Below are 17,577 nucleotides of genomic sequence, written 5' to 3' on the forward strand. Positions count from 1 at the left end.
TGAAACAAAACAATGTTGATGTATTTTACCATTTCAACATTTACAGACTGTAAATTCCAAACACCCTCATTTGATAAAAGGAAAATAACAGCCAATGACATCCAAGCAACAATGCTTTATAAGTCATTACCATATCCCATTAAGAGACACTGTTGTAATACAGCTGTTAATTCCACATTTAATTGCCACATTGTTTAATATTTTCTCTTTTGTGAACCTCTTTCCTCGTTCATGTATGGATGTGAGTAAAAAAACAAATGTTCTCCAGACAGCCCCAGTAATTAATAATAAAAACATATTCTACGAGAAAAGATGGCAGTTTTTCCATTGTCAGCTGACAAAATACAGTGTGAGGCATGACTCATAGCACTGACAAGCACATATCCAAACCTCAGCTTTTTAATAGGCCTTTTTGTTTCATGAAAATATCATTGTTGATGTCATATTAACCTTGAGGCCACTGCCTGGCTCTATTTTGATGATGCATCAGAATATGAAATGGAAGAGACAAGAGGAATAGCACAATAGCAAGCAGATGGCAATATCATTCTAAGATGTTCTTTCCATCCATATGATACTTTGCTATGGAGCAGTGTAGGTTCATCATTTAATTCAAATAGATGTTATGGAATAAAACAACCACACAAGACAGGGTTTTTCCCATCTTTCTACCTTCAAATCATAGTTCAATGGCACCAAATCCAACCAACTGCAATATAACAAATAATAAGAGTTAGTCCTTCAGGATTATTTACTCTTGCCGATCTTCTCAGTGTCTCCCGGCTGTATATGATATCCCACAATGCAAAAATAGATCAGTGCCTAGGGCTATAGAGAAATGTGGAGCTCATATAGTGTAGTATCACTAACTGCATCTACACTGATGTAAGCCTGGCTTCATTCCCATGCTAACTATTTGACAATGACCTGGGTGAGGTAGTTGGGACATCAGAACTGAAGATAAGCAGGATAAACAAATAGCAGGTTATAGAGATGCAAAATTGAAACAATTATATTTATTACTCATATCCAAAGATAATAAAATGTTGTTTAGTTGTAGATGAACTTTTAATTTTTGTATTTTTCTCTGGATTATGAAGATGTTAAGTCCACATTGTGCTCCTCTAAGTTCTGTTTTGGGACTGGTCTTTGAGTCTGGTCTTTGCTGCAGCATTAGACCATGCTAGATTGAACTGGGGGAGGCATGTAGATATCCTCTCCTCCCCACCACTACCTTGCATGTCAATCTTGAGGTGCCTGGCAGGAGGGTCAGGACACACAGCCCACTTCATGGTCCTATCCTTACAGCCTACCCTAAGGACAGTGCTGGGCTGCCAAAACACTGCTCAAAGAGCAACAACCCAAGGATGCAAGTGATGTGTAAATCAGCACTAAGCTGCACACTCTTGCTTTTGCACCCCCAGGGTTTGTAAATGACCCTGCTATCTATTGTACTTTAATTGCAGAAAAATGTCTAAAAAATGTATCCATCCATCCATCCATGTTATTTGCTTGGAAGGGAGACAGGCAACAGCCTAGCTGTCTGGAAAGTCAATAACTAGGTCACTGGTATGTGCCATCTCCTGACATAGACTCTTTCAGGTCATGCTGAAACCTGTTCTGCTCCTAGCTATTGTTTTCTATAAGGGCTGATATGTGGGCTGGGTTTGTTATTGTCTGGAGCCATTGAAACAACACAATTTCCAAGGCTTTCAACTGGAAAATATTGTTTACAGAATATACAGCAGGTTCTATTAACAAATATACATATTTAAAAGTTATGGAATGGCTTAAATAATATGATAATAATATATACATGAGTAAAAACAACTCTAAATAGATTGAAGTAAAATAATCTCTGAAAAAAACAAAAATCCATCTATTGTGTCTCTTTAAAGGCGACGTAGATCTTAGGAATTAATAAACTATGTAAATATACAGTAAGCATGCTAGGTAGTCATTTGCTTGGTGATCTGATAAGCTATTAGCCAATTCCAGAGCCATGAAATAGAATAAAATATATACCTCTATGGCATGCCTGACCAAGAAGTCCCTCGGGTAGTGCTGACAAGGGTAAACGTCATCTGCTAACAGTAGCAGCAACTTTGACTTGATTTCTGATGTAATCAATTTAATTTGCAATTGATTTCAGTAACAGTGAAACTGTTATTTTAATGCACCAACCCTCCCTTCTCAGCCAGTGATGTCAAAGCAATACACTCGCCATCTCAACCATTTTACTCTGAGAATCCAAGCAAAATTTATTAGGCCCAAAAATATATACAGGGCAACAAAAAAAGATATGTGTGAATGCAGTGCCTCCTACTTCTAGGTCTAAACAACAGTCCATTTGCAACTCCTTAGTACTGTATCAGTACTGTATATTTTGAAGAAATAATGGCATGTAAGCTGATATAGAGAACGTTTTTAAAATATACATCAATTTCAGTCTCTAACATAAGCAGTATGTGATTAAGCTTTATAATTGTTTAATACCAACATTATACAGTAAATATTTCAAGTTCAAGCGCATATTGAAGGTTAAACCTTTGGATATGACACCCTTACCCATTCAGCCACTGTTCCAAGACTATCTAGGACAGCAAATACTGTAAATATTCATCCGTGTAGGAAAGCAATTTACCTCTTTTCCTTAAAGGGGTGGTTTACATTTAGGTTAACTTTTAGTATGTTATAAAATGGTTAATTCTAAGCAACTTTTAAATTGGTCTTCACTTTTTCTTATTTATTGTTTTTAAGCTATTTGCTTTCTTCTTCTGAATCTTTCCAGCTTTCAAATAGGGGTCACTGAAAAAACAAATGCTCTGTATGGCTACAACTGTATTGTTGTTACTACTTTTTAATAATTATCTTTTTATTTGGGCCCTTTACTATTCATAATCCTGGGCTCTTTTTCAAATCAATGCATGGTGGCTAGGGTAATTTGGACCATGGCAACCAGATTGCTGAAATTGAAAACTGCTGAATTAAAAGCAAAATAACTCAAAAACCATTAACAAAAAAATTAAAACCAATTGAAAATTGTCTCAGAATATCATTCTCTACATCATACTAAAAGTTATTTTAAAAGTGAACAACCCCTTTAATCCTCAACCTTAACTGGTCTTCTGACCGAGTCCTTTCTGCTCTTACTTCAAGCCCAACCCAATTAGGCAAGCTCCACAAACTGGGAACCACTCCCATACATCAATTCAAGGCAATAGGTAGTGACCTGTGGGAAGAACCTTTCTTTGCTTACTCATTTTTGATAATGTACCTTTTACTACTGCTACTGCTTGGCAAGGAACTTCTTTTAATATTCTATCTCAGCTTCTCAATCCTCTTAAATACTGATCAGGGCTCAAGATCTGTAAGGAAAATCATAAAGTGTTCACTTTGTTACAACGGCCTCCAACTGGAGAGCTGAAGGTCCCTATAACAAAATGGTCGCATCTTCATATCCCAAACCTTCAAGCTATTTTTTCGGGTGTATGAGCAGTAGGAGAGCAAATTACCACTTTTCCCTAGCCCTTTGCCTAACTGGTCTTAAGACTGAGCCCCCTCTGCTTCAAGGTGCCTCAGGGGTGGCCAGCAAAACAACAGGAAACCACTACCATAAAGCAAATTAAGGAAGTAGGAAGAGACCTCTTTCTTACTACTTTTGGATAATTTACCTTTTAACAATATTGCTGCTTGGCAAGGAACCTCTTGAGTGGGGTCACTTTCAATCTCTACTTCCCAATCCACTTAAATACAGAGCAGGGGCCAAGATCTGTAAGGAAGTTCTAAAAGTGTTCATTTTGTTATAGGGATTATTCAGCTGTCCAGCTTTTGATAAAATACTGGGAACTACCATCCTCATCCCAAATCTTCAAGCTAGGTTTTTTTGGTGTATCTACAGTAGGAGAGAAATTACCACTTTTCCTTAGCCATTTCCCTAACTGGTCTTCAGACCGAGTCCCATCTGCCATCACTTCAAGCTAACTCAGGTTGTCCAGCCCCACAAACTGGGAGACACTATTATACAGAAAATCAAGGCAATAGGAAGGGACCCTTTTGTTGCTTTTAAATAAATTACCTTTTAACAATACTTCTAGGGTGGGGTAATTTTCTATATCAGCGTTTCAATCCTCTTGAATAATGAGCAGGGTTTAATATGTGTAAGGAAGAGCATAAAGAATTCACTATGATATAGGGACCTTTAGGTTGTTGAAATGCAAAGAGTGAGTGCATCTGATTTCCTATAAAGGGTCTGGTCATGAAAAATAAATACAGATGTAGGTTCTGTGACATTTACACTAGCAGCTGTATTTCATATTTCTGTAAACATGAGCACTAAAATACAAACACATCCCACCTCAAAAGCCCACACAGTCCCTGGCTGACAAGTGTAAAAGGAATGAGTAATATTTGTCACTCCGTCACATAACTTATTAAGACCATATCAGGAATACTCAAACATTTGTCTGCAGACCTTTTATAATTAATTGCCTTTGATATACACATTTATCTCTGTATTTCATTTAAATTAAATCAACTGTGATGAGTTTATCAGATTAATCCCTCAAGTAACCTACAGAGAGCGTGTTGTACAGATAGCCCTCCCTGATCACTAACTGATAAATGAATGGCTCAGTTGACTCATGCTCAGTCAGAGATACCGAAGACATTGATGCCATGAGATATACATGGGATTATTTCCAGAATGATTTGGGTATCCACTACCATCGCTTCTGCGCTGATTGTGAAAAGTGCATAAAAGATAGATTGAAACCAACAGTCAGCAGTTCTGTAAGGACTCAAATGAAAGCTCATTGATTGAACTCTCGGTTTCATGGTACAGAATTTTCCATTGTTTTCCATCAAAAGATTTTTTGGCTGGGTGCCTCATTCCCCTATTTTATGGAGAAGAAAAGCACAACCCAATGAAGTGCAAGAAGCCTCATAAAGCATTTAATCATGCAAATTGCAGATTCCATTTCATACACAACTAGAACAATGGAAGTCCTTTTTGTTATTCAGTGAATAGTCTATCAATATTATTATTACTTTGTGTATTTATATAACATCAAATATGCTCACTTTAAAGGAATACATGGGACATTTAGAGAGGGGTACTCTGTATAATGTCACAAGGAAACTTCAGAAATAATGGTAATTGCTAGGATGAACCAGATACTGTAGACTGAATTCACATTCTGAACAACATTTTTAGTGGCCAATTTTTATTTGCAAACCAACTTTTTTCCCCAAACGTTTCCCCCCAAAGGTCCATTCCAGACCTGCCAGTGCACCCACTGCAATTGTGGCTGATGCATACAAATGAACACTGTTGCATGTTTGTGCGTTTTTGCAATCGGACACCATTTGCCGTCAAGTGGGGATTGACACATATTGCTTCTAAACAAAAGTGCAAGGAGAATGTTTGGAGAAATACAAACGTTAATCAATAGCATCAATATGCGGAACATTTTAGTGTGATTACATATGGTGGAGCTGTGACTTCTCCAATTCATTACATTTTGGAAGGTAATATGTAAATATAGTTGTCGTTTATCACAATGTCTGCAATTTCTGCAATTTCATTCAAGAATTAACATACAAAGCATATAATGGTGTTCATGAAGAAAACAAAGACAAAAATTTGCCCCAGTCATAGAAATCACATGGCAACCAGTAATTAGCTTTTGCAAGTCAGCTCAAATTTAAAAAAAAACATACGTGGCTTACAGGTCTATGGCAATAAACCTTGCTATTTCTATAATACAGTAAAACCCAGATTTTACATTTTCCAAGTGAAAATAGTGTAAATTCCAGAAAAACTTATAATTGGGGTTCTATTGTAATTTCCATTATGTTTTTATTGCGGCTAATTAAATCAATTTACTCTGGAACTCAATGCAAAAGTGTAAGGTTGTGCTGAACTTGGCATGACCCAGTGCCAATATCATTGCACCAAACACCCTTCATAATGTTTCTACATAGCAATGTGGTTTTCTTTGTGCCAAATTTAAACTGAAAAACCCCAACTCACAAAAGTAAATTGGCCAACTGTAGATCTACCTCTCAAGTAGTTCCTGGGTGTGCTTTGCCTGGTATTATCCTGATACTCCAGATTATTTACTCTTGCCCAGTTCTTGAATTCTTATCCCTTCCTTTGGCTGGCACAAAACTGGATCATGTCAAGTAGATAGCAGCAATCTACTTGACATGATCTAGTTTTGTGCCAGGACAACTCTGGGGCTTGAGCATCTGGACCCAACATTCCTTGCACCATTCTTCTGAAATGTCTTCTAATTGAGTTGTAGATTTCTTTTTTGGATTTTGACTTCTTCCTGCCTTGACTGGAGCCAGTACTTTGAATTACGACTTTCCTTAACCCCTCTGGCACCATGCTATTGGCCCTTATTTCACAATACTCAGTGCTCAACTTCCTCAGAATTCCTTCTTTCTGGGTCCCGGCAGCCTTGTGATCAAGAATATACATTTTTTTAAATATATGATCTATGAATAAATATTCACTCACTTTCTTCTAAAACAAATGGATCTTATTTGATGACTAGGAATGATTTTGACCTTTTTTGCCTGTGTTACATTTGTATTTGTTCAGCTTTGATTTCAAAAAGCCATTTATCAGCCTAACGATACTGCCATCATGTTGATTCAGTCTCAATGTAATCTACAGATCTCCATCTACCCTATAATACTATTATATTTCTGTGCAACTGCTAGCGCATTTGGGCTGTCACATGCAGAGAAGGATGGATGGGAGAGTAAAATCAGGTCTAACCTCATTATGCTTCCATGGAATGTGGCTGATCTGAAAATAGGGTGTCTTTGGTTACCTGATTTTATACATAATTAGGAAATTTCAGACCCGTGGGCAGATAATGCTAGGCGACTATAAACATTATTATATGGCTCTCCCTGGGGATTTGTTTTGTTTTGAAAGGGCGCAGCATGTTCTTTCATTGTCTTACCTTATTACCAGTGTTGTAGATAAACAGCCTACAGTATATGGACGTAGCACAGCTTCATAAATAACTTTTTGTTCCCTTTAATGTATTCATTTAAATCGCCCATATATTTTCAAAGATCACAATTAAAATTGCAATTAATTAACATTCTTGATGGGAAAGCAGAAATAATTCATGGATTAAATTATTTATTTACTTTAGTAAATGCCAGGGAACGAAAGGTGACATATTATTGGAAAAATAATTCTACACGTTTCTACCTTATTATTTGAAAAAAACAATGATATGTATAGAATATTCATTGACTGACATACAGATCACTGCACAATTTGTATTTGGTAATAGTAATGAATTCCTGAATAAATGTTACCGTAAATAAATATCACTTGCACAATAAACAAGTGTTCATTTACATGGGGACATTTAAGATTCAAATGTTATTTCTAATTGAATTATATTAATTTAAAAATGGTATGCTTTTAAATGATTGCAGGATAGCAGGAAATATATGTACAGGGGATGTATGGTAATTCTATTCAGCAAATAAGAACATTTTTTGAATTAATTTGGAAAACATTGTCAATATTAATTTATCTCTGTATATGACACAAGGTTGGTTTAATAACACTGATGCATTTACCATAAAACGGTAGTAAACTTGCTCAGGGTACTCTTCTGAGCACCTTTGCAATATACTTTAGTTTTCAAAGATATTAGCAGTGTAACACTACTACTATTGGTCTTTAAATTCAACAGCCCTTGGTATATTGCCATCTCTATCCCACTGAGATTTTAAAACCTTGTCTCCTCTAATGCAGCTCAGCCTTGTAAGACTCTTACAAATTTTTGTCCCCTAATTGGAAATTCATGGATCCAATGTGCTTGCCTAGGTCGGGGGAAACAAATACCCAACAACAGACTGCCAGCAACAATATCATCTTCAGCACAATTAGCAGTTACACAGCAGAGTCAGTCTCCTGAATTATATTATATCAATGGGCTTAGTTATCAAAAAATCTAGGTTTTTTTCTACTTCGAATAAACAAACAAATTGAAGGTAAACTATACCCCCCAAACAATGTAGGTCTCTATAAAAAGATATTGCATAAATCAGCTCATATGTAAACATCTGCTTTATGTAAATAAACCATTTCCATAATAATATATTTTTCTAGTAGTATGTGCCATTGGGTAATCAAAAATAGAAAATCGCCATTTTAAAAAACAAGGACCACCCCCCCGGGAATGTATGATTCACTGTACACACAAACATACCAACAAACCATACTTGTTAGTAGTGATGGGCGAATTCACGGCGAATTTGCGCGATTCGCCGCCAGCGAATAAATTCACGAAACTCCCGCGAAAAATTCGCCTGAAAACATTTGCAAATTTTTCGGCGAAGCGAAACGGCGCAAATTCGCCCATCACTACTTGTTAGGTCACATGAGCCAATTAACAGACAGAGTTCTGTCTTTTGCTTCAACACAATTAGAGTTTTAGTATTTCTAGTCAGGTGATCTCTGAGGCAGCACACAGACTATCAAAAATGGTGGTTCAAGGCAAGAGATGTAAAAGGGCAATATTTACTTAAATATATAGACCAGTTTGGTAAGATTCTTAAATATGAGACTTACTATGATATAAATTATTTGTTGCTTAAGTATTCATTTTGGGGGTATAGTTTTCCTTTAAAAATCAAATGTTTGCATATTTATTAAAAGATTCAAAGATAGAAAAAAACTCATCTACAATCATAGAAAAAATGTCAAAGTTTGCGAGTTTACAAGCTCAAAAAAACTTGAAAAACTCAAAAATCTCAAATTAAAAAATTGGCTTGAATTTTGCCTAGGACAACTCTATTTGACTTCTACATGAACTCGCAAGCTTATAGAAGCCGAAATGTAACATTCGAGTTTTTCAAGTTTTTTTGTGCTTAATAAATACCTAACATTCAAGTTTTTGAAAATATCTGCATTTGTGAGTTTTTGTGCAAAAAGATTCGAAAGATTCGAAAGATTCAGATGGCTTCTGTTGTTCAGAATTCCAAATTTGGAAAAGCAAATCGAATTTCCAGTCATTTTAAACAAAGACTTCTATGGATTATCCCACCACCCCACAAAATGATTTATAGGATAACGATTAACTTCGGGTTGTCATCGTTTTTTTTTTGTTGTAGGTTAACTTTTTAAGTTTTACAACATTGCAAAAAAAGCAATATATATATATATATATATATATATATATATATATATATATATATATATATATATATATATATATATATATATATATATATATATATATATATATATATATATATATATATATATATATATATAGTAATTATGTAATACAAAGAAGTGGTTGGCTCGAACACATTGGGGGTTATTTATCAGTGTCGAATTGATCTCAATATTGTCTGCTTCAAACTCCGATCTAAGACGCTCGGGTTTTTAACGCTTATTTATTATTACATTTTCATGAAAATTTGCTTTGCAGGAAAAACTCAGATTTTCAAGTTTTTTTCAAAAGTTTTACCCGATTTTCATGTTTTTTTGGTAAGAGACTCAACGTGCATCAAAAAATCATTGGGACTTCACCCATTGACTTATATGCAACCTCGACAGGTCTGAGATGCTGGGATTTCAGATTTCCAGCCTCTGGGTTTAATAAATTCTGAAAAATGTGTGATTTTTTAAAACCCAGATTTTATTAAAAAATCATGAATTTTTCGTGATTTTTACATTCGGGGCTTAGTAAATAACCCCCATTGTTTTCCTAAGTAAATACTTAAACAAATGTATCCATCACAGTTAATTCTAGCCATTTTCTCATTGAAGTCATGCCAACAACAATCTATCAAAACTTTTGTTTTTCAATCTATTAAGAGATAAAGGGAGTGGGGCCTAGTATCTAAACGATACATATTCAGATCAATATCTATCCCTAAAGAGAAGCTGTGTAAAGCATTCATGCCTCTTCAATATCTCAAAAGGGTCTCATTTAGGTACACTTTGTGATGGGAAAATCAATGCAATTTATGGATGCTATTACAGATGATTAAGGCAGCAATTAAATATATGGGGTGGGGGAGGTGCACACACATAACTAATACGACTGATAAAGAGGCTGCTTCTTTCATAAGGGGGTTATTAGGAATTCTCTGATTAAAAATCTGACAGCTTATAAAGTTTTTAAAGGCATGTAAGGATTTGTAATCAACATCTTTTTTTTTCTTCTTAGCGTGCATTTTAATCTTGTTAAAACCATAGCATATTATATCATCAGCACATTCTTTCGCTGCATAACTATCTATACACAGTCAGAGTTGGTACAGTATATTGCTTATCTCAATCTAGTCATTCTACATACACAAACGCAGAGGGGAGCGAGCCCAATGGCCTTAAAGGAGAAAGAAACGTCCAATCGATGGGACTACTGTACCAAATGGTACTCATTTTGCATCCCCAGGGTTTGTAATTACTTACCTGATACCCTCAGCCCCCTCCAGTGGTGGGTGCACCCTATACTCGTTTTGGGGTACTTACGAGAGTACTTACGAGAGTACTCCTCCCTTCTTTCTCAAACTCCTGCAGCTGATACATATACAGTAGAGGGAAAAAGCCTTCGTTTTGTTTTGTTTTGTAAAGTTTGGCTTTTCACTCTACTGCACGTGCACAAGCATGCAAAGACAGAAGAAGGAAGGAACAGGAGCACCAGTGTATCAGGTAAGTGATAACAATCCTTGTGGGTGCCCTACAATTTGACACCCCTCATCGATTGGACCTTTCCTTCTCCTTTAATTTATGAGCAATTTCAATATATGTTTCAGCAATATTTGATATTAAAAAAAACACTTGCCCTGTAGTTATTTAAGCACAGAGTACAAAGGGTTTAATTTATGTTGTCCAAAGGGTCTACTAGAAGAAAAACAAATGACCAGTCTACCTGAGGGTCACTGACCCTTGAAAAGTGTGATGTAAAACTGTGTTGTGGGTGTAACATTTGTCACTCTGTCACTGTGCTAATTTGAAGCCACTACAAAATGCATAAAAAAATCGCAAAATTGTTAGACTTCATTCAAAATACAGGTATGGGGCTTTAATCCAAAACGCACTTTTCCAGATAAGGGATCTTTCCATAATTTGAATCTCCACACTTCAAGTCTACTAAAAATGTATTTAATTATTCAATAAACCCTATAGGATTGTTTCACCCTCCAAGAAGGATTCATTTTATCTTAATTGGTATCATCTTCAAGGTACTGCCTTATTTTATAGAGAAAAAGGAAATAATTTTTAAAAATGTAAATCATTTGATAGAAATTTAGTTTACAGGAGATGGCCTTTCCATAATACATAGCTTTTTGCAGATTTCCAGATAAAGTATCCCATGCCTGTTTACCTTTTTATGCTATCCTATCAATGTTTATACTACCTGTCTTCCTGCTGATATACAAAATCTAGTGATGTGCATTTTAAAGTGCTTATGTGTTTATATAAACAAAAATTTGCATGAAAAATGTCTAGGTGACTTCAAAAATATTAAAACAAAAGACTATTAAGGTGTTTGAAAAAAATGGATTAAGGATATTAGTAGTGAATAAGTGTTTGGTGCCAGAATTTTGTATAAATATCCTCAAACAATTTATGTATATAAATGTATTTACTGGAAGTTACATCTAAGATATTTACATAATTAAATATTATGAAATGTCAGAGCATATATGTACAAACTATAATAAATAAGCCCCAAGAGATATCGTTTTCCATTATTGTTGGACACATCAACAGTCAATACATTCTTAAAGGAGAAGGAAAGTCTATAAACAATATATGTTAGCCACAATATAATGATTAAGATTGATTTGTTTGGCAGCAATTTTCCACTGTCTGACAATAAAATCAATTTCCTTTATTAGAACAGCAATGGTTCTTCTTCTTCCCTGTTAAGGGATGATCACAAGCCATCTTAACAGTAATCATACGAGGTGCATGACTGCTGGGGTCTGGGGAAGGGGGGGGGGAATTGATGCATGTAAGGAAATGATTGTGGTAAAGATGGTGACTACAAGATACTCAGAATAATAAGGATTTTTTTTTTTTTAAAAATAGCAGTTTACAAATTAACAAATGACTTATGTTGCTTATGGCTACCTTTCATTTTCCTTTAAATTGGTAGTTTAACATAAAATATAATTTTAGTGTAGATCAGTGGGCCTCAACCAGTAGTGAGCAATATGTTGCTCTCCAACCCTTTATAATGTTGCTCCCAGTGGCCTCAAAGCAGGTACTTATTTTTGAATTCCATGCTTGGAAGCAAGTTTTGGTTGCATAAAAACCAGGTGTACTGCCAAACAGTGCTTCTGTAGGCTGCCAGTCCACATAGGGCCCAACAATAGCCAATCAAAGTCCATAATTTGCACCCCACAGGAAGTTGTTGCATACTTGTGTTGCTCCCTAACTTTTTTTTACATTTAAATGTTGCTTGTGGGTAAAAAAAGTTGGGAAGTTTGATTTGAAGTTTATTTTATGTGTTTTTTCATTTTTGTTTAGTTTTGCATTGAACCCATAAAAGCACAAACTATAAAGAATGATTGCTGATTGTCTTAGAATACAACCATCTACACCAGGGAGGTGTAGATGGTTGTATTCTAAGACAATCTGCAATCATTCTTTATAGTTTGTGCTTTTGTGGGTTCAAAACAAAAATTAAAAAACTAATAAAACAAGCTTCACATCAAAATGTATTTTGGTTGATGAGATTCATGACTCACATGACCACAACAGAGCAAAATGTAATTGCAGACTGAAAGAGACAGAACAGAATGGCTAATCATTCCAAAATATACAAAATAAACCAATTAAAACTTGTTCATAATCGGTCTATAAATAACAACCTAGAAGTACCTTGTATAAAAAGCAGGATGAATATTTGCTGAACACCAGACACGATTGGCCAGGCTATTATACCAGCATTTTATAAAGTGTTTGCATAACACCACCCATTTATTTGTGAATGCACTACAGAAATATAAAACAGGAAAATCTGAACATACAGAGTACATTACTTAAGGCTTTAATATTTGCACTTGTCCAACATTATAAATAATGATGTCCTTTTAAACACAATTAAAGACACTGGCACAGATTCAAGTCAATGATAAAAATATCCATTCCTTTTTTTTGTCATAAATTATGGGGAATCTGAAGAAACCTGACATTTTGAGAGACACTCTTCCAATCAATTGCATTTCGATCTAAATAATAATTTATTTATTTACAAAAAATATCCATTCTTAAATTATTATACACAACCTTTACCTCGTTTAAAATAACCTACATAAATGCAATCTACAGCTCAAGCAACATTTTATCAGCCACAAATAAATTACACATGGCAATATTTTATAGTAAAAGCTGTTTTTCTCAATATGTTTGTAATTTTTCATGCTTAGCTCAAAATACACACTGTACCATATGCTCTTCATACCTCAAGAGACCCAAAATATGTTAAAGTGCTGCTAAAATGTTCTGGTTCAAGGACATCGATTAAATATACAGACTTAAAACGTGAAGACTGAAAATATATATATATACATCCATATAAACATAAGTGTACACATACATATTCATAAACACAAGAAGAAAAAGAAGAAACAAACTCCCCCTTTTAGCTCATCATTTTGATCTGATACAATAGACATTAATCAAATCACAAAAAGTCTTGTGGAAAGATATGTGGTGTCAGAACAAAATGATGACAGATGAAAGTGTCCACACTATCAAGTCTTTTTCTAAAGGAACATAGGACCTATAAAGCTGAACTTTGGGCAAATATCCTATAGCATTTACTTGATATATCAGCCTAATCTCTTGTATACTACAGCAGCAATAATAAGATCACATAACTGCAAATTTTCTCTAATATGTATTTGGGAAACTGCATTACATGGTAAAACTGTAGCTTTTTGGAGACTAGTTTAGAAGCAAAATCATCAGAATCAAAACAGCAGACATCAATATTCTTTGGACTTGTTCAACTTCACATTACCATGATTTAAAAATCTGTTCACTGTATTTGTAACCAAATAAAAATAATAGACTGTATCATAAATATATTCTACCTCCTCAATAAACAAGAAGGAATGTTAAAAATGTTGGGTGGAGATAGTCATAATCACCCTGATCCTGAACATACACACCAATGCAGCTTCGAAGACTTCAAATGTGTAAAACAGTTAATACAAATACAAAAAATAACTTACTAATTTATTCTCTTTAACATCTCAATCCTGGAAATATTTTTACTGGAAACTCCATCTTGGGCAAGACGCCAGAAGAAATATATTTGTACACCTAAAAACAGAATTGGAAACTAAATTATTAATCTGCATTTGTATGAGAATGAGAGAAAGATTTATGCACGCAATTTTACTGCCACATATCACATGTTCACAGTCTAAAAAATACATGTTAATTAGTGAGTTTTAGCACAAAATTGTGGTACAAATTCAAATATGAACATTGATAAATCAGCCTCTTAGACTCATGTTTGAGGTCAAGCTGGGAAAACATTATAACTGAATAGCTATATATTTCCTTCTTATGGTGTTGTTATTGGTCATTACTGCAACAGACAATTTGAAACTGTTGACCTCAAAGTTACCTACTGCCTGGAGCAAGCCTTGAATCAGGGTTGGACTGGGCTGACGGGACACCGGGAAAAAACCTGGTGGGCACGACCAACCCAAACCGACTCCCTGCATGAAACTATTGCCACTACCCCGACCTCCCTCCCTGGTTGCAACCCTGAGAAGAAAAAATGTACATGTGGAGGTGGGGGCGGTTGCAGCTGTGGCAAAAAGGTAAACCTTGGCATGATTGGATAAAGGATCAAAGAAAATTAATACATTAATGAATGTTAGGAACGATGTATTGTTCACGACACTACTTTTCAGGGCAAAACTGTGCAATACCATGAAGCTATGCTTGTCCATGACAATGGTGGTTCCCTTTTCATGTTTCGTCATACTTCTTCTCTCCTGATTTTCGCTCTCTCTTTTATTCTCACCCTTCTTCTTTGCACTTTTTCTTTTACCATTGTTCTAAACAGTTACAATTGTGATGTATTTTATCAAAATCTATTATCAGGAAAAACCTATTATCTAGAGAGCTTGTGGGGGACTATTTTACCCTCTAAAATTCAATCGACAGTTGCACCCACCAACACACACAGACACATACCACACCAACAAGCAAAAGTACCGTAATGCCATTAACAATAGTAGATTTTAGTACTTGGATTTTTTCTAGCCGTGTCCTTTAACATATCAAGGTCATTAATATTTTGGTGCTTCGTTTGACTGATCATTCAAGCAAGCTGCTTTTACAAATGAGTCTTTCGTTAGTCAGCTTGGAGCAGGTGCATCTTGCAGATTAAATAGTGGATTTTTGAAAACAAAAAAAAATTGGAATGCAGCACATTGGAATACAATCAAAAGATAGATAAATGTATAAGGTGTTGAGATTAAATAGAAAATTGCTTAATATGACAAAGGCAAAACCTTAGATGTAAAATAATTTAACAGCAGAAATTGGAAAAATGAAAGAAAAAGGGTTTTTACATTCTTAATGTGTTTTTTTAGATTAGAATTACATTTAGTTTTATTTATTTTTTAATTTTCCAAGCAGTGTATCTTTTGAATGTGCTGCCAGTTCTTGGGGGCCTGCAGACATAAATGAGCTCTTAATACAAGGCATCTGGGGAGGATATGATGAAAGGATCAGCTGACTGTACTTTTTTGAAGTACTGTATAAGAAATCTGGCCTCTGGGGCATGGTACCAACTCCTTCCTAGATCAAAACAATTTAGGAATGAGGGTCATCACCTAAGGTGTCTATCTAATGGCTGTCATAAGCCATCACAAGATGGATAGATCTTGACCCCCTCTGCTTTCACCTTGCCCTCTTTGGTTGCTGATGTAAGCAAGCTGTTGTCTCACACTGTCCCTCAATACATAGAGGCCCATTTACTAAAGGTGGAGTTTTAGTGGCATTAGAGCTTTTTGAAACCACAATTAAACTTTACATTTTAAATGCCATGAAAGTTATTAAAGGGGTTGTTCCCCTTTTAGATAACTTTTAGTAGGATGTAGAGATTGATATTCTGAGACAATTTGCAATTTGTTTTCATTTATTTTTATTATTGAAGGATTTTGATTTATTTAGCTTTTTATCAAGCAGCTCTGCAGTTTTCCAAATTCCAAATTCCCCTAGCAACCATGCATTGGTTTGAATAGAAGGATCAGTAATAAAAAGTAACAATAACAATACATTTGTAGCCTTACAGAGCATTTGTTTTTTAGAAGGGAGTCCGCGATACCCATTTGAAAGCTGCAAACAGTCAGAAGAAAAAGGCAAATAATAAATCTATAAAAAAATAAATAATGAAAACCAATTGAAAAGTTGCTTAGAATTGGCTGCTCTATAACATAATAGAAGTTACCTTAATGGTGAACCACCCCTTTAAAAGATCCGAATATAAAAGATATATGTGAATGAACAAAAACATTTGTAGGTGCAATGAAGGTTTCGATCTCTGAAAACCTCTAATACCACAAACAAAAAGCTGATCTTTGCAAGAAAAGAAAGGGAACGTCCATTGACTTCTACATGAACTCAAAAGCTTTTACTGGCTGGCTAGTCAGTGGTATTGGAAAACATATTAGCATACCCAAAAGTGTACCAACAGAGTTCAGGTTCATTGTTCATATAAATCCAAAAACGAGTAAAAAGGAGCATGGGGCAACACAAAAATAAAAGGTGCATGGTATAGAGCTAGATTTATTTTCCATGCCTTGCACCTTCCTTTTCTGTTTTGCTATATGCTCCTTCATAATAACGTATTAATGTGTGTCTGTGTGTGTGTGTGTGTCTGTCTGTGTCTGTCTGTGTGTGTGTGTTTAAATTGCCCAATGTGTACCATTTGGTCAGATATCTGAAAAGTGCTGCATATACCAACATTATTAAAGGGATCCTGTCATCAGAAAACATGTTTTTTTTTTAAAACACATCAGTCACATGACTTGGGGCAGCTGGGAAATTGACAATATGTCTAGCCCCATGTCAGATTTCAAAATTGAATATAAAAAAATCAGTTTGCTCTTTTGAGAAATGGATTTCAGTGTATAATTCTGCTGGAGCAGCACAATTAACTTATTCATTTTGAAAAAAAAAAATTTCCCATGACAGTATCCCTTTAAGAAACCATTAGCCTGATACAAAAACATGTTCTCCTGGATAAAAAGGTATATACATTTCTGAATTACTGAATACATTTATAATTCTTAATATTTCATAATATTTGGTAAAAACATGATTTGATAGATTTTTATTGTGATTTTACTGGTATTTCATTTTGACAGTGGCTTCCAGTAAAGAACCTAAACCCCACTTGTATCTTCTCTAAGCTACTTTGTGCACAATAGTAGCTGTTTGAGTAATGGTAGATGGGACTTTCTACTTGCTCCAAGCACTTATTTTAATGATACCAATAAAGAAAATTCTAATGTTTGCTCACAGCATATAACCCACTG

General features: G+C 35.0%; 1 protein-coding gene across 3 annotated transcripts in view; it reads right to left on the reverse strand.

Moving 5' to 3' along the window:
* Positions 1 to 17,577, reverse strand: part of elfn1.L (extracellular leucine-rich repeat and fibronectin type III domain containing 1 L homeolog) — a 358,432-nt gene that overhangs the window by 298,065 nt on the left and 42,790 nt on the right. For all 3 annotated transcript variants that reach the window (XM_018236360.2, XM_041576038.1, XM_041576039.1), the window contains exon 2: positions 14,248 to 14,338. The gene's annotated coding sequence lies outside the window, so the exon portion shown is untranslated. The remainder of the gene's footprint in view (positions 1 to 14,247; positions 14,339 to 17,577) is intronic.

Source organism: Xenopus laevis, chromosome 9_10L, assembly GCF_017654675.1.
Source record: "Xenopus laevis strain J_2021 chromosome 9_10L, Xenopus_laevis_v10.1, whole genome shotgun sequence".
Lineage (NCBI taxonomy): Eukaryota > Metazoa > Chordata > Amphibia > Anura > Pipidae > Xenopus > Xenopus laevis.